We start from the raw sequence: 23,249 nt of genomic DNA, 5'->3' as shown, positions 1-23,249 counted from the left end.
AGTTGGCCCGAGTGGCTCGCCCAAACTCATTCCAGGCACTAATGGACCTTGCCATGCAAAAAGACTTTCGAATCCAGGAAAGGAAGGCAGAGAAGAAGAAATCCAGAGGAAATCCTCTGAAAGTGTCCTTTGAGAGTACCACCAAGACAGACACAAACCCAGGCTCAGTCACTGAACCAGAACCCATGCAGATAGGAGCCTTCTGTGGACCTATATCCCAGCAAGAAAGGATGAGAAGGATCCATACGTGGTTGTGCATGTATTGTGCCTCAGATAAACACTTGGTTAGGGAGTGTCCTCTAGCCCCTCCTCGGCGTTCGGGAAATGCCAGCTCCCGATCCTAGATGGAGCAGAGCTTCGGGAGAGAGATGTTTGCTCCACATCAATTCCATCCTTGAACTCTCCTGGACAAAACAATTTTGGTGATACTGCAGGCCTTCCTATCGCCCTCCAAGAATAAGACCTATTCCATCTTGGCCTTGGTAGACTGCGGAGCTATGGGAATATTCATTGATCAAGATTGGGTTGTTAGTCATCATATTCCAAACGAGACACGAAGTACCATGCAGCCGGTGGAAGCAATCGACGGAAGACCCCTCACTTCAGGGCTCATAAGCCTGCAGACTAAAGAGATTCAGCTTTCTATAAACCATCATCAAGAGCGGATCAGATTCGACACCATTAAGTCATCTCGTTACCCCATGGTATTGGGTATACCGTGGTTACAGAAGCACAATCCGTATATCAACTGGACAGCAGGATCACTATTCCTAGGCTCAGAGTTGTGTATGCCTCACTGTCTATTCCGGGATCCCTCCTTGATACCCCCTAAAGAACCACCAAGAGACCAGCAAACACCACTCATGGTTTCCAATATCATACAAGTCCCTGAGGCCTATCAAGGATATGCTGATGTATTTTTAACTGCCATAGTCCAGGCCTTACCCCCTCACAGAACTGAAGACTGCGCCATAGATACAGATCCCTCAGCAGTGATTCCCTTCTGCAGAATGTTCATCCTTTCCGAACCTGAAAAGAAGGCCCTCCGAGAATACTTGGATACCAACTTCGAAAATGGCACCATCAGACCTTCTAAATCTCGAGTGGGTGTTTCGTTGTTCTTTGTTCCCAAGAAGGACACCAACGAAATCAGTCCTTGCCTCGACTATCGTGGCTTAAATCAATGCACCCTCAAAGACCGGTACCCATTGCCCTTGATCTCGGATATCCTGGAAGCTGTGAGAGGGGCCGTAATATTCACAAAGTTGGATCTCCGGGGTGCCTACCATTTGATCCGTGTCCGGGAAGGAGACTAATGGAAAACAGCTTTTAGAACACCCTTTGGTCACTATGAATATCTAGTCATGCCCATTGGACTAGCTAATGCCCCCGCAGTTTTTCAGCGTTTCATGGATAGGGTGTTCTCAGACATGTTATTCCTCTTTGTCATTGTCTATCTGGACGACATATTGATCCTTTCCAAGGACCTTCTAAAGCATGAAGAACATGTAAAGGAAGTATTGCAACGACTCCGTGAACACAAACTTTTAGCCAAACCCAAAAAATGCTTGTTTCACGTTACTTCTGTTCACTACCTAGGATTCATCCTTAGCCCAGAAGGAATTGGTATGGACCCTTCAAAGGTAAAGGCCATCCTGGCATGGCCCGCTCCCACGTCTGTGAAAGAAGTTCAATCCTTCCTGGGGCTTGCCAATTTCTACTGGAAGTTCATATCCACCTTTTCCGAGATTGTTCAGCCGATCGTTGCTCTCTTGAAGAAAGACACCCACTTTATCTGGTCTACACCGCAAGATAAGGCATTCTGACGTTTAAAGGCAGAGTTTACGCAAGCCCCCATCTTAGCCCAACCCGACATAAATCGGCCATTGCTAGTGGAAACGGATGCCTCTAACTACGCCATAGGAGCGGTCTTGAAGCAGGAACTTGAGGATAAACTGGAGCACCCCATTGCTTACCTTTCACAAACCCCGACTCCCAGTGAGACACACTACTCCGTCCTGGAAAAGGAACTGTTAGCCATCCGCCAAGCCTTCACTGAATGGCGACATCTACTTCTGGGTGCTAGACATCCAGTTCAGGTCCGCACGGACCATCGGAATCTTCAAATTCTACAGTCATTGGAGTGTAGGAACAGTCGTCAGGCGCGTTGGGCATGCTTCTTTGCCCAGTACCAGATCCACATCACTCATGTTCCCGGATCACAAAACCTGATTGCTGACGCCTTATCTCGACATCCTGACTATGTAACTACTGAAGATAGGGCCTACCCTAAGATGTTTCCCCACACGATCTTTGTAGCTCAAGCAGTCAATCTCCTGGAAGAAATTCAAGTGCAAACCCAATCCTCTGATCTGTGGAAGGATATTTCAAGGAAGAATCAATGGAATCTAAGAGTCAAGGAAGGATATTTATTTAAGGACAATGCACTGGTCATTCCCACACAGAAATTACAACAAAGAATAATAAACCTCTGTCATGATACCCTTCACTCCGGACATCGTGGCATAACCAACACCCTCCGCCTCATACAAAGACAGTTTTGGTGGCCTGGAATGAAGACCGACGTACAGCAGTACGTCCAAGTTTGTGTTATCTGTAGTCAAAATAAACATAACAAGAGACCGGTGGGTCTTCTACTGCAACCTACACTGCCAACAAGGCCATGGGAATTCATTGCTACAGACTTCATTGTGGAATGACCACCTTCCCGAGGATACACGACCATCATGGTTACCATTGACTTGTTCACTCATATGGCTCATTTTACACCCCTGTGTGAGTTACCATCCTCGTCCGAACTTGCTGGAATCTTTCTGGAACACCTATTCCGTCTGCATGGACTTCCTTCCAAGATCATTTCTGATCGAGGACCTCAATACGTCTCACAATTCTGGAAACATCTTTGTGGCATTTTGGGAATCCAACGCGCCCTCTCATCAGGTTATCATCCCCAAACCAACGGGACCACAGAACGTGCTAATCAGACCCTGGAACAGTATCTTCGATGTTTCGCCACCAAGGTTCAGGATGACTTGTCGCTCCTGATACCCGTGGCTGAATTCGCCTACAACAATTCCGATCATTCAGCACTTACGACCAGTCCCTTTTATTGTAGCCAAGGTTTCCATCCATCGGTTCTACCCTCTGTTCTCCCTCATCCCATGCCGGTACCTAGTGTCGACTCCTGCATCGAAACCCTCATCAACGTACACCAGGAGGCCAAAGAAAACTTAGAGAAGGCCAGAACACAGACTAAGAGGTATGCGGATTCCAAAAGAAGACCAGGGCCTTCTTATGCAATTGGTGATCAAGTCTGGTTGTCATCGAAATTACTACCCCGACATCTACGGCCAAACAAATTGGCCCCTTAGTACCATGGTCCATTTCCCATCAAAGAAATTATAAATCCAGTCTCATACCGGATAAAACTACCAGACTCCTGGAAGAAAATTCACCCAGTTTTTCACACGTTGTTATTAAAACCCTACATCCAATCCTCCTGGAAAACTTGCAGACCCCCTCCTCTACTGGTCGACAACCAACTGGAATATGAAGTGTCCTGAATATGCGACTCCAGGTATAAACGGGGTCAGCTTCAATACCTGGTTGAATGGAAGGGATATCCTCCTAGTGAAAGAACCTGGGAACCACTTTCTAATCTCAAGACCCCTCGACTGCTCAGAAAATTTCACCTCATACACCCGGGAAAACCTGGAGGAACGGGTCTTCAGAGGAGGCATGCTGTCATGACCTACAGAACGCACCCCTTTTGGACTTCCTGGTCCTTGTCTCAGCGGGGCTTACACTCCCTGGTACCCCAACATGGCCGTCCAGCGTGAAACACTTTCCTCGCTCAACACGGCTCCGCGCGTCTCAATGCTTTTGCGAAGTAGCGACCAGACGTGTGCTCCGTAGCTCGCGGTATTGTTTTCCCTGATTCTGTCCCTTCTAAACTCCATTCCCAGTCCCTTTCCTTCTTACTTCCTGGACTCGTGTGCTGTGTAGTGCACCTTCTTACTTTCCCGGATTCCTGGATCATTGCATCCCGGAACTTTGAGCGCACGCTGGAGTCGGAAGAGACTCGTGCAGCCTTATTCAAGACCCGATCCGTCCGCAATAAGGCATCGACCAAGAAATCCAGCAAAGATCGGACTCAGGTGAGAAGGGGGGGAACTCCTTGACACAGGTAACTAAAAATAAAAAAGTTATGGACCAGGATCTACACAGGAATATGTCACCACCAGCAGAGATGCAAAAACAATCACAAATAACTAAAGAACACACAACGGAAAAAACAAAAAAACAAAAAAGAACAGCAACAGGAACAAATTGATGACTCTCAAGAGGCAGAGCTAACAGAGAAAGAACCGATTATCTTACAGAACAATGAATCAGCAAAGGAGAACAAAAAAATGATATAAGTGCCAATAAATTGTCCTCACAAACAACCTCGATCCTAGGGAAGATAAGCCCAGATAGGCCTAAGGAGACCGAGAAAATCTCAAAAAACAACAGAAAGGATTAAATTTGTGAAAGCTTCAGGAAAATTAGTAAGAAGGACGCTTTAAAACAGACTGCATCCAAGAAGATAGGCAAAAACTTGGCACAAACGGAACATAGATATAAAGTCACCAAGGAAAATCAACGTGAAATGAAGAAACCAAAAAAATCAAACAATTCTTCGAACAAAATTCGAACACAAGTCGAGCCTTTTTCAAAAAACTAAACCTCCCAAAAGAACAAATCATTCCCAAAAGTGGATTGATGGCGACAAAGTCACAGGAGAACAAAGGGGTACTAGAAAAGACAATAATTGACATAGTAGATCTATCAAACGGCGAAGGGCCAAGCCAAGATCTAATGGATTTATCGTCGTATTCCATTTCAGATGATGGGGAATGGGAGGGAGCGGAGGAACAAACTGAATACGAGACATATATTAAGCAAGGGGACGAACAAAACAGTAAAGAGAGTGATACGAGTAGTTCGGAGGAAGAGGACGATGAGCAGGAAATAAACAAATCAGTACTAAACAAAGGGACCAAAATGTCGGGTGCAGAAATTTCCATGATCCAACAAGAGGGAAGACACCTGAACACAAGGACAGCAACAGAAACCCCACTGGACCAAGGGGGTTCATGAACAAGCAAAGTGGAGACACTGAGAAAGACCCGACAGGCTGATGATCAGTGACTGGAGACATACACAACATCACCATCAAAAACGAACAACATCACCATCAAGAACGAACAAACATCAAAGGAAGAGGAGTCTATCGACTACATCAGAGAGGTCGATTGACAGACACCACTCACCTTGCAACGACCGAAATAATAGAGGGTCTAATGAGGACAAAGGTAAAACCCTAATCAGCCAGAGAGCTTACTCTTAGAAAGAATGCTACACTACAATGATGGTTGATCCTTAATAGTTCAAATGTGATAAGATTACTACACCACATACCAGCATTGAGACTAATCACTTCTAAAGATATTGCTGTAGTAGAATTTTTTGAAGAGGAGCAAACTGATAAAGTGGTACTACACATAGTGTCTAGGTTGGTAAAGCAACTACTTCTGGAAGTAGCCTATCATTTACGTCCGATGGCCTTTGACCTATGTTAAAATAAACAACCGATTACAAAAAAACAAGAAAAACACAGTAGAAATGAAGAACCAAACTCCAGCACAAATGAACCAACTAAAAACAAGAGCAATCGGCATATTGGGGATAAAAAACATAGGGCCTCATTACACGGTAGGCGGTAACCATGGCGCTAGCGCCATGGTTGCCGCCGGTATTTTACCGTGTCCGCCTTGGTGGATGGTGGAATTACCGCCCTGTTCCAAGGTGAGCGGGGACGGTAATTCCCCATTCACCAAGTGTAACGCTCACCTGATTCCCACGGAGGCGCGGCTTCGGGTGCTGATGCTTCCTTAAGGTGGGGCGCCGGACTCCAAAGATGAACAGGATGGGCCCCTCAACTCTAGCTTCTCAGGCTCGCAGGAATATCCTCCTGTGCGTGAAAAGGGAGTGTTACCCACTGACGGAATGGTGCTCAAGCCTCCCACTCCCTTCCAACCCTCCACGATACCCTTCCACGATTCCCCGTGAAGTCTCACCTTAGGGTCTGGAAGGATGAGTTCTCCATCCTGCTTCTGATGCAGGGGCGCGTTGAAACCCAGTTACTTCACTGGATTTAAGATTGGTGTTCAGGTAAGCTTGACTGTTCAGGTAAGACGCAGTATAAGTTCTGTCCAAAAGTTCAGGCCTTAATAATGTTCGTAGTCTTATTGCAGCAAGCGTTAATTCTTATGTCTTTTTCCCCATAGGGGCCGGGGTTCGGTATGCCGGAGATATGGCGCCGACCCGAAGTGAAACGTGCAGCTTCAGTAAATGACAGGTAAGTTCGGGATGAGCGCTCAGGTAATGTCTTTGCATTCGCTCATTCAATGTCTTAGCCTTTTTTCCCCTTAGGGGCCGGGGTCCGGAAGCGGCAGGACCCGAAATGAAGTGGAAAAACCCAACGGGTAAGTTTTCAGGAAATTGAGCTTTCCTTATTCCTTTTCTCCCTCTCACCTTTGTTCTTGTCTTTTTTCCCCTAGGCGCCGGGACGTGGCGAAATCCGGATGATCGCCGCTGAAGATGGAGGCGCCTGGAAAAGGTGAGTAAAATGCAGCGCTGCAGCGATCGTAATGAAATGCTTTTAAAATGATGTCTTCCTTTTCAGGATCGTCGGTGAAATGATTCCGGGATGCAGATTTAGCAGGTAAGGTCTTTCCTTCTCCAATTCTCCTCCTTTCTCCCTTTGCAGGTGATCCAGGGTGCTGGCAGGCGTGGCAGAAGTCAGGATGCAGGAGTAGACACGGTGAGCGTCCAGCTGCTAGGTGCAGAACAACGCGAAGCACGTGTGGCTGTTCGGGTGGGGTTTAAATAGCTTTGGAAGAAGTTCCAGGTATGTATCCTTCCACCGATCAGGTATGTATCCTTCCCCGACCACACCCGGGTAGAAAGTAGTCCCACAGGTAAAGTAGTCCCATCCAGGCCTCAAGAGGGCCTGGATGAAGCAGCAAGGTCTGCATCAGGTAAGTGTGCACCCAAGCACTTACACATAAATCCTCCTTTATGAGCCTGGCGCCTAAGGCGCCAGGACTGGGGTCCACTATGAGCCTGGCGCCTATGGCGCCAGGACTGAGTCCAAAGGGCCCCGACTTGGGCCCGCTGAGACTTCCCTGGAGTGAATGATGTCTGCCTCTGGGGTTGCTGGGCCCGGCCTGGCTCCTTAGAGGTAGGCATCATGACACCAAGGCACTTCCCCATTCCCATTTTTGCCCCCATAGGGCTCAATGGGAATGGGGAAGGCGCTAATTACGGTACCGCAACTTGCGGTACCGTGATTAGCACCAAGGTCCCATTGCGGCACGCTAATTTAACGGCTGGTAAAACCAGCTGTAAAGGTCGGGTCCCGCAAAGGGAACTCGTAGTAAGGCGGTAAGGGTTTACCGGTACAGGTGCCCTTACCGGTACCGGTAAACCCTTACAGCCTACCGTGTAATGAGGCCCATAGTATCTTAGAATACTCACACAACACAAGAAACACAAATAAAGAGCCTGAAGGTGAGGGTGCAAAATGGAAGTGGCTAGCCAATTTGGCAGCAGAAAAAATGCAAAACCAATAATGTTCAAACGATACAGAAGGTGAGCCATAGACGCTGGTCAGCTAGAACACAAGAGGATTTGGTCATCTTTTCAGAAAAGGTGAACCAAAAAAAATGAAAGTAAACATACTGGGCCTCATTACAACTCAGGCGTTAAGGGTTAACGCCTGATTCCAATTTTAACGGCTGCTTTTAGCAGGTGTTAAAATCCATGGCGCTAAACCGCCTTGGTGCTAATTACGGCACCGTAATTTACGGTGCCGTAATTAGCGCCTTCCCCATTCCCATTATGCCCTATGGGGCAAAAATGGGAATGGGGATTTACCGCCCCACTCACCTTGGAATGGGGCGGTAAATCCGCCATCCACCATGGGTTAAACATAGTTTACACCATGGTGGTAAAGTTGGTGTACTTACCGCCTGGGTCATAATGACCCCAACTGTGTCTTCAGGAAACATGGCTTTCTAAAACACCAATCCTCGATGGACATGAAGTACTATTAAACCCGGCCCAAAAAGGCCTGAAGGGAAGAACAAAATCAGGCCTCTTGGTGGCGATAAAAAACCATCTGAAATGGGCTGTGGTTTGTACTCAAAATCCAACTCCATACATCCAGTTGCTGACATTAAAACTGGACGAAACCTCAGACGATAAGCAGCGAGTATTGATACTATTGAATGTTTAGTAATACCTTCAAACGCTACGCTACCAGAGGACATAGCAGCACTAATGGACATCCAGAGAGAAAAATGGAACGATCCGATGTTCATAATAGTGGGTGACTTAAACTGCTCTTGCTTTAACCCTACTAATCACTCAGTAGAACACGACCTGGTGAAAACAACGAATAAGTTAAAACGGGGTACTCGCTGGAGAAGTACAATCCAATCTAGAGATTGTGTAATCCTAAATGGAATTACAACAGAGGATGTCCATGCTAGAACAACCTGGAAAGGTCCTTAGTCAACAAATATACTGGATTACATATGCATCTCATCGAACATGTCGCATGTAATTGAAACTTTGGAAGTGATTGACACAACAGCTAGCGACCATAACATTCTGAAAATCATGTGTAAGTGCATCAGTAACAAAAAATTCACTCACGGAAAATTGCTTTCAATATTAGTAAATCCTGGTAGAACAACATTAAGAATAAAATTGGAGAGCCTTCCCAGGTTGAATGTAAATTTAAAAACCTTGATTACGCAGAAACATATGCAAGAGGACATCCACACCATTGATTACCTCCCTGTACTGAAAGAGTTCAAAACGGTAAAAAAAAAAGGTGTCAACAAACCAACTACCTGAAAGAGACATGTGTACGATAAACTGATATTAGAGTGGAAAAGAGACCTCAGGAAAAGCATAAAGAGGCTATGTAAAAATACAAATTTAGAAAGTACGATCGAAATCCACAAACTTAAACAAAAATATCGTAATTGGCTCCAGGGACATAAAAAAACAATGCTAGATCAAGATTCAAGGTATATGTTGGACACAATTAAAAACAGGAGCATGTCAGAAACGTGGTTATCCATTAACTAGATAGACGCACCGCAGGATACCTTGATGGCAAACCCATTTTCAGCAGATACGTGATGTGAATTCTACATGCAATTGCAACCAAAGGTTTGTTAAAAAAAGCAGCAATGGTCCATACCACTGCAGATGACACAACTAGATATAGACATCTCCATAATTGAGGTGATAATCAAGAAACTTAAAAACTCTAGTGATCCGGGACCTGCCGCCTTAACGAACACCATTTTGAAAGAAAACCCACTAGCTTGGGCAACATTCTTACACCATCTAATCAAGTATATAACATCAGTAGTTAAGGTCCCAACTTCCTGGAGAGACGCAATAATCGTCCCAATTTTCAAGAAAGGGCTTAGGACAGACCCCAACAACAACCGTCCTATAGCCCTTCTTGACGTGTTGGGAAAGATATATGCGTCAATCCAACTGAAAGCCGTGAGTACATGGAGTTTTGCCTCGGAAGAAGAGATCCATGGCAGTCAGGTTCCGTGAAGGGGAGAGGGACTTCACTTAATATTTTCTTGCTTAACTTACTTAAGGCAAGAACTAGAAAAAACAAAGACAAGAAAATATATTTCGCCTTTATCGATCTATCAAAGGCATTTGATAATGTAAGCCGAGAAAAATTGTGATGCAAGCTATTGAACTGGTCCTGCCGCGGATAGTCCTGGAGAAAATTAAAGATCTATACCAACATGACCCTCAGGGTTAGATTGGACAAAACAGGGCTAACATCCAACAAGATATGTGCCACTACGGGGCTAAAACAAGGATGCCCCTTAGCGCCAGAACTGTACAACATTTATGTGTCAAACATTGAAGAAGCATTTAAATACACACGTGCATTTCCACCGAAACTGGGAGGAACGCCAATTGGGAGGCTCCTGTATGCTTACGATATAGTCCTAATGGACCAGACGCCAATAGGACTGCAGCGTCAGTTAGAAGCATTACAGGCATATGTCGACACAAACGATCTATCAATCAATTCCGATAAATTATGTATACTCTGTCTGTTAACATCCAAAAACAACAAAGATAACAAGTTTGATTGGGTCTTGAAAGGTGAACTGGATTATCTACCTACGAGTTTGTGTAAATAACAGCAAATGTGAGGCACCAAGAGTCGCCTTATTGAAAAGGAAAGCAATAAACCTGGCTGCCCAAGGGAAGATCTTATTACAGAGATACTGTAGATTTACTTTATGTCCACTAATAATGTTTTATAGAATGAAAGTCATTCCAGTATTGGCCTACGGAGCAGAAACAGCTTTCGACTTGCCGGACAAAAACTGGGCTATCTTAGAGGGAATATTTTGACGTATGGTCTTACAACTGCCAACATCACTGCCAATTCAAGCGATAAGGAGAGAGCGTCCTATGACATCATTAAAAGCGGTAGTGGACTGGAAGACGATCTCGTTCTACCAAAAATGTTATGAGCCACCATTGACGGGTGGCTTTGAGGCCATTAACATGCCCATGAGGGATACTCGAGACTATCCGCTTCGACAATGACAAAAAAAGTGTGAAGCTGTCTTGGAGGGCCTACATGAGATGAAAGACGACCTACTAAATAAACAATCTAAAACAAAACAAAAAATCTCTATACAAAAGACTGGATCCAGACTCAAGAATATCCGAGGAAGTATAAAAGCTATAATGACTTTTGGTCAGCACCAAGGAAACTAAACACGACATCAGGTCACTTGAAATTGTTTCCAAACTGGTATTGGAGATTGCAATTTATGCGGTTTTGCCTGAACATTTTGCCTTCGGGAGAAGTCTGCTACAGAAGATCGAAAGATGGGTGGCACAAACAGATGTAGAGTATGTTGAAACCCAACCTCAGTAGAAACATTAAAACATCTGACACTTGAATGTAGGGGTCTAATTGACGAACGGAATCAGTGTCTGGGTGAGATTGCGAAGAGTACTGTCAATAGAGAAATTTCAGTATGGTGGCACGTCTTAACTGAAGGAGAAAAAATGCATATTGACCCCTGTCCCTAGTCAGATTGTTATTAATGATCTTTAAGAAGATTGAAGAACTGCCAAACATAAAGAGGCCGGAGGAACAAGAGAATGGGTACAATCGGAACTAAACCCATAAAGAGGAGAAGTGTGAATAGACTGTTTCAGAATCATTGTAAAAGGTTTTTTTTTAAGAATGGATTTTATTTATATGTATGACGCTTTTGTAAATGGTGTAAAGTTTTCAATTGTAAAACCATATGGTGCCAATAAAAATAATTTTTATTATAAAGAAGGGGCCAATGTAGTCCCAGTGGTGTGAAGAATATCACAATCACAGAGGAAAGCTTTATCAAAAATAGAAGAGAAAATGTTTCCTTTGTCACTTAAAAAAGAAACGTTTTTGATGACGGTTGGGTTAACACAGCACTAAGAAAGATAAAATGGATAAGTGAAAGAAAAACAGCTTATGTGTGTGCTTTTTGGTCTCATGTTACAGGCACACCCAGGTATAAGCATATATGAACATAGGTGACACTAAGGTATGCATGAAAGGAAGAAAGAAGAAGCCATTCTATTACATTCGAAAAAGAGGAAATTAGGTAGCAATTATTTTAGGAGGTAAGAGTGCTTGAAAGAAAAAGACGCACTGAAGCAGTAATGTTTAGATTTTAGGAGGAAGTACTGATGATAAAATGTACTTATTTTTAAAGAAACTCACCCAGTTTTTATATTACAGATGAGCGGGCAGTATCTGCACCCCAAGTGACTAAAGGCAACCGATCCTGCCAGCAGGGAGAATAGCCCTTGTTGTCATGAAAAAGGTTTTTGAGGGACCCAGCCAGATGCTCAGTTGCGACTAAAATTAAAAATAAAAGCAATGACTCTCTTTATGAAACTTCCCCATCCTTGTGTCTCACAGAACATTTAATATCCCCTTGACTGACTATCTTATTTAAAGAAGAAGAAGAATGGCCTATGAATTAAGGGGCCCTTGAACTAGCTGAAAAGCAGCCAAAAAGACATATACATGATACGTTGTCTAAATGAAAAAGTACTTGGACTTGGAATAAGGAAAACAAAGAATCAGGTGGAAGACAAATAAGATGACAGTCAGAAGATGAACTACAAGTGAATGGGGAATAAGGCAGGGACCAAGGAAGCGTTGTGGGGTGGGAGGAAAAAGAAAATATGAATGAATGAAAGTGTCTTAAATGGAGTAACAGTAACAAATGAGCTGGTGGGTTCCCTCAAGGGATAGTAAATGTTGTTCTAACGATATCTCCCAATTCTCGTGGTGGCCGAAATCATTTGCTGTGCATGTTATTTAGCATTTAATTGGGTAACAGGGGTGGGAACAAGGTGGGAGAAAAGAAAGTTACTGTTTGGGGATACGTGCATACATACAAGGATTAAAAGAGGTAAAACATGCCACAACGTTTGACAAAAAGGGATATATATATATATATATATATGTATCTTAGATTAGGTGAATACAATATGGTTGGAGGCACTATTGGTTCTTTAGAAGTGTCTTTCACGATACCTGCCATGTTAAGATTGCATTGCATTGAGGGGGTGCCTCAGATAGGGATGCATAGGTACACTGCATATGGGGGAGGATAGCAACTAAGTACAAGGTTAGGTAGAGGTCGATTATAGAATGCTGGTCGAATATCGACCAGAGGGGGGAATATACAGGGGTGCCAACCCCTCCCCCCTCAGCTGATATATAGATAAAATAGTAGGAAGGTCAAATAGTTCACTCTCCTGTCCATCATTGTAGAAATCAGGATTAGATTGCCTTTTTATTAAAAGTAAAAAGTAAATTAGAAATAGGGATCACTGCACACACTTGGTTTGGGGTGGCATGGAAAATGAAGGGTGCGTTTATATTACACACATTCCATAGGTGCTACAGGGATATATTATGAATAATGTGTCTACAAAATGAAAATGCTTAAATAAATGTAGAATATAGCTCCCTGATAGAGGAAAAGCACGGTGTCAGATAAACATGTATTTTAAAATGGATACTCAAATGCATATGTTTTCCAGTCCTATAAAGCCAGGTGTGGGGAAATATAAGACATGCCAAGGGTTTTGAGATTGTATTGTATTGTATTTGGTTATTTATATAGCGCTCCTTCCCCATTTGTATGGCCTCAATGCGCTTCGTGGTTGGAACGCCCTCAGTGACCATAGTCAATGTGCTGGAGGTTCGAAGAGTTTTAGATTAGGAGATGCCTGTGTGCATTTTCGCCGGTCTAGGATTTAGGTGGCTGGCTAGGCTCGACTAAGCAGCCCAAAATAGATCAGGCACGTGGGTGGACACTGTTGGTAGTTTGCGATAGAGTGCTATTGTTGAAAAGAGTCGATGTGTGGCCAGCTGTATCAAATTTCGTTTTGTTGGTAGTCGCTGTATGCTAGTGGCAGAGGTGTTGAGGTATGTCAGGTGTTACAGTGTGGACAGCTATATGCACTGCTAGACTGAATGAGCATATCCATAGCTGCATTCTACAGTGCATGGATGCTTGGCCGTGCCTGCGGCCTGTGTCCACAGACGTGGTGTGAGGTATACGTACCATAGGCTTCGATGTTGTTTAGCTGCAGCGATCTTTGTCCAGTGCAGGCTGCATGGTCTCATTATTCGTAGTCTCTCTGGAGTGAGTGGGAGCGGTGAGGGTGAGTGATATGGCCATATATGGGTGAGGCAGATATGGCCTAGGTTTCACAATACATTAGGTTACCCAATATAATAGGCAGATGAGGTGGATACACCTAGATTTGAGAACCCTGTATAGTAGGATTGAGGGTCCTGTACAATAGGAGAGAGGTCTAGGTTTCAAACACATTTAGTTTTACAGTATAGTAGGCAGATATGGCCTAGGTTTCACAATACAGTTGGTTACCCAGTGTGATAGGCAGATAATGTGGGTACACCTATATTTTAGAACCCTGTATAGTAGAACAGAGGCCTAGGTTTAACAAGACAATTTGGGTACAGAGGAAAGCAGCTAGAATTGAGAGTCCTGTATAGTGGGAGAGGCCTGTGTTTCACACTACAGTAGGTTGCACAGTATAATACGCAGATAGCGTGGATATACCTAGATTTGAGAACCCTGTATAGAAGGAGAGAGGCCTAGGTTTCACAGTACAAATTGGGTATGGGAGACACGTCTGGCTTTGAGAGTCATGTATAGTGGGAGAGAGGACTAGGTTACGCAATACATAGGTTGCACAGTATAATGGGCATATAAGGTGGATACACCTAGAATCGAGAGTCCTGTATAGCGGGAGAGAGGCCTAAGTTTCACAGTACAATTTGGGTCTACAATATAATAGGCTGACATAAGGTTCCTTTATGGTGGGAGAGAGGCTTAGGTTTCACACTACAATAGGTTTCACACTATAATAGGCAGATATGGGGATATACCTAGATTTGAAAGTCCCGTATAGTGGGTAAGGAGCCCAGGTTTCACAGTGAGAAAGGCCTTTAAAGCACTTTGTGTTCATGAGAGAATTACATCGATATTCACAGCTCTACCTCAGTGTGGCGCAGGTTAGTATTGACAGTTATATCTCAGCGTGGCATAGGCTAACATTCACAGTTCTATTTCAATCTTCCGCAAGCTAATATTCACGGTTTCCTCAGAGTGTGACGCAGGCTAATTAATATTCACAGTTCTATCAAATGGGGCGCAGCCTAATATTCACAATTCTATTTCAATGAGGCACAGGCTAATACCCACAGTTCTATTTCAATGTGGCGCAGGCCAATAATCACAGTTCTCTCTGAATGCAATGCAGGCTAATATTCACAGTTCTATCTAATGTGGCGCAGCCTAATATTTACAGTTCTATTTCAATGTGGCGCAGGCTAATATTCACAGTACTACTTCAATGTGGCATAGGCTAATATTCATAGCTCTATCTCAGTGTGGCATATGCGAATATTCACAGCTCTATCTCAGTGTGGCATAGGCTAATATTCATAGTTCTATCTAATGTGGCACAGAATAATATTCACAGTTCTGTCTCAGTGTGGCATAGGCTAGTGTTCATAGTTCTCTCTCCCAGTGCGACGCAGGCCAACATTCACAGTTCTATTTCAATGTGGCATAGGTTAGCATTCACAGCTCTACTTTAATCCGGCGCAGACCTATAGTCCCACCTCTACCTAGCTGCCAAGCTGGTTAGCATCAACAGCCTGGTGCGTCACATTCTGAGGGCAGACATAGCGGCAGGGTCCATGGAGTACAGCGACCGCTCCACTCCCCACCCAGGCCACACCCACCTCGATGGTCGCCGTTGGTCAACAGCTGGCCCCGGCCTCCCCCGCTGACATCCGCAGAAACTGTCCGGAACCGCCGCTGCAGGAGCCGCCCTCTGCCCTGGGTCCCCTAGCCGCAGAGGCTGCACGGGCAGAGGGCTGCCCCTGGAGGGTGCCTCAAGAGTGGCAACCATTTTATCAGGGTAGGGGGGTGGGAGGGAGGAGGGAACCCCGGCCGGGAAGTGGGAGCAGGAAGGAGGAAGATTAAGGTGCCTAGCAGGCACAGCCTCACCTTGCAGATAAGCAAGAAGGACTGACGCAAGGATTTTGGCAGCAAAATCAGCAATATGGAACATTTAGAACTATTGATGATGGGAGTAAAACAGTTTTGGCAGCATCTTGTAACAAGATCTGATGTTTGTAGGTTAAAAATTGAATTGGCATATAAATTAGACAAGAATGAGATAAGGCTAGGCAATTAATAGAAGCTTCTGACGCATGTATCAATGTTGTTGGGTTCTTGTGGAGAAAGTGTATAAGGCGTGCCATCTAAATTAGTTTCAGAGCTCAACTGTATTATTTGGCACCATAAATATGAGTATGTATATTCTCTAACAGTGTTGTGTACCAGAAAATCTGGCATAACCTCAGGAAGTAGATAAGGTGCAGACATTGACGCATGAAGAATGCCCTTGGCAGGAGTTGAGCACTTTCATAGCTAGGTCCAGTCAATTCTAAAATAGACATATTAATTTTGTGCAACAGATAAAAGCTGGGGATGCCAGTTATGCTAATGAAAAATTGTTGTGCACATGTGATAAAGTTATTCAATGGTAACAAAGGGATGTTTGCCCTTTAATTAACTTGGCTTATCAAAGCCTACCATTTACAAGGTGTTAATTTGCATACAAATGTTGGATAATCTTGGACAATCTATAAAGATAGGATGGAAGTAGAAATGCATTGAGTGTGTTCTTTTTTCTTGATGATTAAAGACACGTTTTGACTCCCATGCATCTGTTTTTTTCCGGTCTCTGCCCAATGGATGGGAGCATGAGAATCTATGGATGTCTGATGGAGGCAATGGGTGTGTGGGGGAATGACCCCCTGTACACCTCTTTTTATTCTTGGTTTCCTCACTGTTGGCGCCATGTAGTCCCTTGTCTCTTTCCACAATGCGCGGTTCATGCTTCCCCGCATTTTCTTTGTTGCAGTACCTGGGTCAGGAAAACCCTCAGGGTTCTTAAATAGCTTTTTTTGTTCCATTACCTTTAAGTGTGTCAACCTCACATGTGCTACAGAAGTACATGGATCTACTCTCAACACAAGAGTTTAGGTTGGGAGTGGGGCCCAATGAATGGGTGTTTGTGGTGTTTTTGTAAGGGCTGTACTCTAGACGGTTGTCCTTATCCCCAGAGGGGGAGTCTCTCTCCAGGGGATCCAACGGCATTATACCACCCCCAGGGGGACTATCGGGTAGTGGCCTCACCTCCCTGGCCTCATGGAAAATTGCTTCCCCTTGGGAGAAGGGACAGCACCTAGTGAATCATTACTCCTCTTATTACATGGACCGTACTTTCTTATTTAAGGGTAGTAATAGCCATTAGAAAGAAGTGTTTACAGAATACATATTTTTGCACAAGCTGATAATTTGACAAAATACTTTTTTGTAGGTTTAAAGCTATTTAAGACTCTGATTCTAGGAATTTGTTGTTGCTGTTTATAATTACATTTATTGTACTTTATACTATGTATGTTTCACTGATATATTTGTGCTCATGTTTTATTTGTTTCTCGTTGCATGTGTATTTGTACATGGTTTAATGCTATGTTTATACCGGAATGCATCTTTTACACACATTTTCTTTGTTTGGCAAGACATGGTAATTGGGAGAATGATAGAAGCTTCATGGATTTATGAGATCTATTGAAGGATTCTTCAGAAGAGGATATACCACCGCCTTTTCCAGGCTGAGACATATTTTGTGGTAGAGAAACATGGGGTGTACCAGAGCATCTTGATGACGAGAGTAAAAATCTATGTTGTCTAATGTTAGGTTAGTAAAATAATCAAGGAACAGATCTATCAGCTTCTGAACATTTTGCAGACTCAATTATGTGCAATTAGTGTATCATATTGTATATAGTTATTTGATCTTATCCAAAAACGGCTAGACAGATTGACAGCTAACATTTACAAATTAACAATTGTGAAGGCTTGGACCTGGGAGTTAATGAAGTCGTTAATGCCTGGAGAAAGCTGGTTTGAATTATTTAGTGCAGAATAAATCCTATTCTCAAAATAATGCTTTTTTGCTTTCAATTTAGACTAATTCCAAACGGTGTCCCCTAAGTTCGGTTTTTGATTATTGGGTCATAAAAGTGCTTCCATTCCCCTCTCATTTTCTAGTGGAGCATTGACTCATCAATTGAGTGAACTATTTTTGCCTATTTTAGGCATGTTCCCTTCCATTGTCTTAACAGGAACAGGAACAGGAACATTGTCTTCATAAAGAAGGAATGGCATTGCTTGCTGAGTGCTTATGGGCATAGCATTTTCCTTAACTGAATCTTTTGTGATTAGTTTCCAAGAACGAGTCTAATAATGGAAGCAGATTGTCGTTAGGAAACAGTAAATGTAATGCCAAAATGGCCAGACTAGTGACTGGCTATGTCTCAGATGTATCTGTTTCAGGTACCAAAAGACGAAATCTTTTGTAATCAATGCCCAGCATCGTGTGTAGGAGTTGTATCCACAGTTGAGAGATCTAGCTCATGTAGAGATTGCACATGATTGCAGTGTTGTGGTGTATACTATTCTCGCACCAGAAGTCCAGGCCCCTCACCACTACCAGCTGGGTATTAGATAACAATGTATGCCACAGATGTTTGAAATTGATTTCTTTAGATTTGGGTGGCCTATCAGAAGACAGTGCTCCACTCTGTGCTGCACATTACTCCTTTATACCATGCCCCCATCCAGGTCAACACTCTATGCTGGTGGACCATGCAGCAAAGCTCATGCACTGAAGCATGCACAGGCAGTTTGGGGTGGCGGACAGTGCCCCACGCTGTACTGGACATTCCTCCTATGATATATACCCCTCTTCAGGCCAGCACTTTATGGCAGCGGCCCTCGCGGTGAAGCCCGCTCTGCTAAGGGCTTGCAGGCAGTTGGGGGTAGAAGATCGTGGTCCACGCTATCTTGCATGTTCCTCCCTTCGGCCTAGAGCCTCACTGGAACGCAGCAGTACTCACAGTCAACATGCGCTGCTAAGAGCATGCTTGCAGTTTGGGCCAGTTGGGGGATGTTGAGATGTGAGCTCCCCGCAACCATTTTATCGTAACTCTTTTGTTTTTGGTGTGGCATTATGCAGGTGGCTACTAAACCCAGAAAAGCATTGCCTCATAATTATAGTAGTTGGAATTGACTGTGTGTTTAGGATGCGGACATCCTTTAAATTGGCCGTGATTTGGCACTTTGATACAATATGCCTATCATGCCATGCCCCAAATGGCTTTACTTTCATTTTACTTTAGATACCATCTGCACTTTCCCAAGAGGGCTTTGCACCAAGCTTTGTTTGTGGTCAAGTGATTTTCAGGTTCAGTTCCTGTCCTCTTTGGTGTTGCAAGATGCTATCTGGCGCTGGAGTGAGGACACACACAAACGCAGTCTTGTGAGCCCCACTTAGCCAGTTGGATATTCCCCGGTACAGTATTATCTGCTAAGGAACATGTATGTATCTTACAGTATTCTACTACATCAGCCTGTGGGATAAGGGGGGGGGGCGATTGCCTCATTATGTTGAAGGGCAAAGATACTACTAGTATCTCACTTGCTCCAAGTAAAAGGAGATCAGCTGCAGCTGCTCAGATCATCGAAGCGAATGACTTGATCAACCAAAATGCAAGTTCTTTTGCACAATTTAAACAACAAAGAACCTGTGTTGGCTAAAGGTTTGCTTTCGAACAAGAACAGGACAGAGGCCCTGTCCTCTAACATTTTCCCTGCAAATCCCTTGCAGCCCAATCTTCCTGTTGCCCCCAATAATGGGAAATGCTACCTGCATCCCCACATTTCCTGAGAAGATTTGCCACCTGATATGACTGAAATCCTGAAGGCCCCTGGCCAGGAAGTGGGTCGCAACTTTGAAGTTGTAGTCAAAACATAGAACACGTTTTCCCTGAACTTCCATATAGCAACATATTTTCAGCCTTAGAGCTTCCGGAGGTTTGGAACAAGAGCTGCTTTCACCCAATTCTATTGAAGCCCCTCACAAAACCCTAAAAGGTGTAAAAGTAGTAAATGGTAATTGTGCGGTTACCCCGGACCACTAGATTATGACTGCATGTTCTAACCAGGCTGGGATGGTGCAGGGGTGTTCTTTCTTGGCAAGGGACCTCTCTATTCTATGATTGGAGATTAAACAACTCCATGGCCAGTTTAACTATTTATCAACTGTTTTTATAGATTATGTTAATACATCTCAGTTTATCAACATATCAATTACTTCCCCAGTTTCTGTCTCTTTCTGTTGTCGAACATCCAGCTCTGTTGTGGTCCCCCTACAAACAAATCATTTGTTCAGTCATTGCAGCCCCAAAATTAAAGACCCTCGCACTCCACAGGTGTTAGTTACCTTTATTATCCAGTTGTTCTGCTAACAAGCCCTCTATTATTGTTATAGATCCTAAACCCAAAGTGCATACTCCACCAAACCTTCAGTACACATTTACATCTTAACCTAACTTTCCACCAGATAAGCCAGATGTTTATGATAAAAAGCACATTTTCAACAACTGTCCCATTCTGCAGCCTTGTTGCGCTCTAGACCGATCTTCACGATTGACATAACCAAACTACCTCCAGGTATTTTGGAGCATGGCCATGTATTATTAAATAAGCATCTACCTGGTTTTGCCATTAGAGAGGCAGTCTGCCTGTTATTTGCCCTGATGTTATGTTAGCGGAGAGACTGCCAGACTTCTCAGATATACAGAATGATATTGTCAAGATGGTTCTTGTAGATGCTCCCTGGTTGAGGCTTTATTATCTATAGAATTGACATGATTGCCTACAAAGGTTCATTCATTCGGCTGTGCCATCATGCCTGCCTACTAGCTTGATATCTTTGTCCAAGTCATCACTGTTTTACAATGGTTTTAAAGATTTAACAGTTGATCCCCCAAACGGCCCCTGTGGTGCTCATGGCAAGGTTGTTCCTCTTATTGTATTTGATTGGCAGTCTACACCCCACACAGATTTCAATTATGTGGTTTGCCCCAGTCTAACAGAAGCCCTCCTAGCTGGTGATTTAGGCGATATCCACAATAAGCTTCCTATAACTTTGGCCTCTTGTAGTAGAAGCAGGCAGACAAACAATCTGGCAGCTAATATGCCTTTAAGAGACCTAGGGCATCATTACGAGTATGGAGGTAGCCATGCCCTTAATAAGGGCATAGCTGCCGTCCATGCCGGGTTCCAGGTCCGGGTCCCGCGAAAGGGGATTTACCGGGCCATTTCGACCTTGTAGGGCCCGGTAAATACCTTTCACGGGACTCAGACCCGGTATTTCCCCATTCCCATTTCAGCCCCCATAGGGCTCAATGGGAATGGGGCACGTGCTAACAACGGGCCCGTTGATAACAGGCACATTGTTAGCACCCTCTACTGCTAGCGGGTCCCGCTAAGGACGTCTGATCAGACCAGACGTCCTTAGCGGGTCCCGCTGCAGACCTCGGAATAGGGCAGCTCGTAATGAACAGTGCTGGTCCTTTAGCAGCACCGTTCATTACGGGACCGCCAGGGTCTTAATGAGGCCCCTGGTCTCTAGCTTCAGTAGATACATTTGGCAACACTGTATTCTCGATACATGTGATAAAAGGCCCCAAAAGTCAGATTACGTCTGGGGGGGCTTTCCATTTGGGTGTCTACATCTCTAAGTGTAAAGGGCACCTTCATCGATATGTTCTCTACTGACCTCCTAGGGATTAACATGACCTTACCAGGAGGGTACATGTTTTATTTGAGGAATGTTTATCTTAGTCTATTCTCTGGAAGAACTTGTAGCATCATTGGGGTAGCAAGATGATTTGTGTGGATTTAGCAAACGTGAGCACATCATAATGGTTGGGGATTTCATTGTCCAATATGAAGTGTAAGGGTGCAGAAGAAGGAGGCTGACACAAAGGTGGCATTTTTGGGGCTAAAGACTTTTATTGAATAGGAAAGAAAAATAAAACCTATCAATCACTTTTCCTAGGAGGGGATTCACTGCTTCAACTAAAGAGATAAGGTGACTATCAGGATGTCTTTCAACTCAAACGTGTCCACATCCTATGTCAAGAAAACCTTACTTCTGTCCCTTACGCCAGAAACTAAAGAATATGGCAGTACTGTTCTGGTCCACGGAGAATGACTCCCTTCTCCTGGGTTATGGTTCCTGGTTTGTTAAAACAATTCCCAAATCTTAACAGTCATGTGTCTCACATGTTGTCAGGGAGAAGGACTCCCTTTGCCAGATGGTAAAGTTCCAAACAATACTTTTACTCTTCTTCGGGATGGGCTAGGAGAATGTCTCTCTTCTCCTGTTGTCCTGTCTCACATAGCCCGGGGGGAAAAGACTCCCTTCCCCAGGTATTTTGGACCTTACTTCCAGTCCAGGTTACCAGGAGAATGACTCCCTTCTCCTGGTATCTTGTTATCCATTCCTTAAAACTAGGGGGAATGGCTCTCTTCCCCATGTCTTCTTTTTCATTTGGCTTCACACCTACAACACCCAATTCTAAGTGTTCGGAAGGTTCATGACCCTGGCTTCTCTTCTTTGATTTGTCTCTCTTGGTCCACTACTTTGCCAAGTACTGTGATGAGGAAGAGAACTTGTATCACTTTCTTCCTTTCGGTCCCAGACCCTGATTGCTCTTCTTCTTTGAACTGGCCCACTTCCCTGCCAAGTACTGGCACGAGGAAGATGACTTGTGTCAGTTTTTTGTGTTGGGTACTAGACCGTGGTTTCTCCTCTTATTTGAAATGGTCCATTTGGTTCACTATCCTGCCAAGCAAGACCATGAGGAAGATGACTCGTAATTGGTTTATGGGCCACAATCCTTCCCTGGTGTTGAACAGGCTTCGTTCCACCACTGTCATGAGGAGGAGAAGGTTTGTAAGCTTTCTGCCTTTGTCGTGCCACCCACGCATTATGATTGCAAAGGGGCCAAAGGACGACTTCATGCACCTTCTTGGTGAGCCGTCCCATGTCTCCGCTGGGTCTCCCGTGCCACCCTTTACCCTGTCTGGGTTTTCAGCATGTCGCTGGGGCTTCCTGGGATGGCGGGCATTTAGTATAGCTTCACCAGCATCGTGTATTCCCTGCGGCTGTGTGACAGCGTTCCCGGCTGCCATCTTCATTCCTTCCTCCTCGCAACAATGCTGTGCACAGGTCAGCTCCAGCCGACCTTCGATCATCAGACATTGCAGACTGCCAACGTCCTTGGAGCTTGTCATCTTTGGATCAGCAACACAGGTTTGAATTGCCTGTTTTCAGTGCGTAGCACACATGCAGTCTTCTGCCTGAAACCAAGTGTTTAGTCCATTGACGATCTTTATACAATGTTGCCAGCAGTGTCTGAGCCAATAATATAAGTCCCGAGTTTCTTTCGCGGGTTCCATCTTCATTGCTTTGCGGGGTCAACTTATCCCAGTACTTGGATTACCTAGCACCCTGTCGTTATTCTTCATCACAGTACTTTCAAGACCCTTGAAGTACTCTGCCTTAGA

This window comes from Ambystoma mexicanum, chromosome 14 (genome assembly GCF_040938575.1).
Source record: "Ambystoma mexicanum isolate Mex_15411 chromosome 14, UKY_AmexF1_1, whole genome shotgun sequence".
Classification (NCBI taxonomy): domain Eukaryota; kingdom Metazoa; phylum Chordata; class Amphibia; order Caudata; family Ambystomatidae; genus Ambystoma; species Ambystoma mexicanum.
This window is presented reverse-complemented; position numbering follows the sequence as displayed.